Source organism: Antechinus flavipes, chromosome X (assembly GCF_016432865.1).
Source record: "Antechinus flavipes isolate AdamAnt ecotype Samford, QLD, Australia chromosome X, AdamAnt_v2, whole genome shotgun sequence".
In the NCBI taxonomy this organism is placed as follows: Eukaryota; Metazoa; Chordata; class Mammalia; order Dasyuromorphia; family Dasyuridae; genus Antechinus; species Antechinus flavipes.
In genome coordinates this window covers 86,529,393-86,531,892 of record NC_067404.1, presented here as the reverse complement: position 1 = coordinate 86,531,892, position 2,500 = coordinate 86,529,393, and positions in this window count along the sequence as shown.

Below are 2,500 nucleotides of genomic sequence, written 5' to 3'. Positions count from 1 at the left end.
CTAACCCTAACCCTAAATTCGCCTCCCGACTCCCTACCCTAACCCTAACCCTAACCCTAATGCCTCCCGACTCTAACCCTAACCCTAACCCTAAATTCGCCTCCCGACTCTAACCCTAACCCTAACCCTAACCCTAACCCTAACCCTAACCCTAACCCTCCCGACTCTAACCCTAACCCTAACCCTAACCCTAACCCTAACCCTAACCCTAACCCTAACCCTAACCCTAACCCTAACCCTAACCCTAACCCTAACCCTAACCCTAACCCTAACCCTAACCCTAACCCTAAATTCGCGCCTCCCGACTCTAACCCTAACCCTAACCCTCCCGACTCTAACCCTAACCCTAAATTCGCCTCCCGACTCTAACCCTAACCCTAACCCTAACCCTAACCCTAACCCTAAATTCGCCTCCCGACTCTAACCCTAACCCTAACCCTAACCCTAACCCTAACCCTAACCCTAACCCTAACCCTAACCCTAACCCTAACCCTAACCCTAACCCTAACCCAACCCTAACCCTAACCCTAACCCTAACCCTAACCCTAACCCTAACCCTAACCCTAACCCTAACCCTAACCCTAACCCTAACCCTAACCCTAACCCTAACCCTAACCCTAACCCTAACCCTAACCCTAACCCTAACCCTAAATGCCTCCCGACTCTAACCCTAACCCTAACCCTAACCCTAAATTCGCGCCTCCCGACTCCCGACTCCCGACTCTAACCCTAACCCTAACCCTAACCCTAACCCTCCCGACTCCCGACTCCCGACTCTAACCCTAACCCTAACCCTAACCCTAACCCTAAATTCGCCTCCCGACTCCCGACTCCCGACTCCCGACTCTAACCCTAACCTCCCGACTCCCGACTCTAACCCTAACCCTAACCCTAACCCTAACCCTAACCCTAAATGCCTCCCGACTCTAACCCTAACCCTAACCCTAACCCTAACCCTAACCCTAACCCTAACCCTAAATCGCCTCCCGACTCTAACCCTAACCCTAACCCTAACCCTAACCCTAACCCGACTCTAACCCTAACCCTAACCCTAACCCTAACCCTAACCCTAACCCTAACCCTAACCCTAACCCTAACCCTAAATTCGCGCCTCCCGACCCTAACCCTAACCCTAACCCTAAATTCCCGCCTCCCGACTCCCGACTCTAACCCTAACCCTAACCCTAACCCTAACCCAACCCTAACCCTAAATTCGCCTCCCGACTCTAACCTAACCCTAAACCCTAACCCTAACCCTAACCCTAACCCTAACCCTAAATTCGCGCCTCCCGACTCTAACCCTAACCCTAACCCTAACCCTAACCCTAACCCTAACCCTAACCCTAACCCTAACCCTAACCCTAACCCTAACCCTAACCCTAACCCTAACCCTAAATGCCTCCCGACTCCCGACTCTAACCCTAACCCTAACCCTAACCCTAACCCTAACCCTAACCCTAACCCTAACCCTAACCCTAACCCTAACCCTAACCCTAACCCTAAATTCGCGCCTCCCGACTCTAACCCTAACCCTAACCCTAACCCTAACCCTAACCCTAACCCTAACCCTAACCCTAACCCTAACCCTAAATCGCCTCCCGACTCTAACCCTAACCCTCCCGACTCTAACCCTAACCCTAACCCTAAATTCGCCTCCCGACTCCCGACTCTAACCCTAACCCTAACCCTAAATGCGCCTCCCGACTCCTAACCCCTAACTCTAACCCTAACCTAACCTAACCCTAAATGCCTCCCGACTCCCGACTCTAACCTAACCCTAACCCTAACCCTAACCCTAACCCTAACCCTAACCCTAAATTCGCCTCCCGACTCTAACCCTAACCCTAACCCTAACCCTAACCCTAAAATGCCGCCTCCCGACTCCTAACCCTAACCCTAACCCTAACCCTAACCCTAAATGCCTCCCGACCCTAACCCTAACCCTAAATGCGCCTCCCGACTCCCGACTCTAACCTAACCCTAACCCTAACCCTAACCCTAACCCTAACCCTAACCCTAACCCTAACCCTAAATGCCTCCCGACTCCCGACTCTAACCCTAACCCTAACCTAACCCTAACCCTAAATGCCTCCCGACTCTAACCCTAACCCTAAATTCGCGCCTCCCGACTCCCGACTCTAACCCTAACCCTAAATGCGCCTCCCGACTCTAACCCTAACCCTAACCCTAACCCTAACCCTAAATTCGCGCCTCCCGACTCCCGACTCTAACCCTAACCCTAACCCTAACCCTAACCCTAACCCTAACCCTAACCCTAACCCTAACCCTAACCCTAACCCTAACCCTAACCCTAACCCTAACCCTAACCCTAACCCTAACCCTAACCCTAACCCTAACCCTAACCCTAAACCCTAACCCTAAATTCGCCTCCCGACTCCTAACCCTAAATGCCTCCCGACTCCCGACTCTAACCCTAACCCTAACCCTAACCCTAACCCGACTCTAACCTAACCCTACCCTAACCCTAACCCTAACCCGA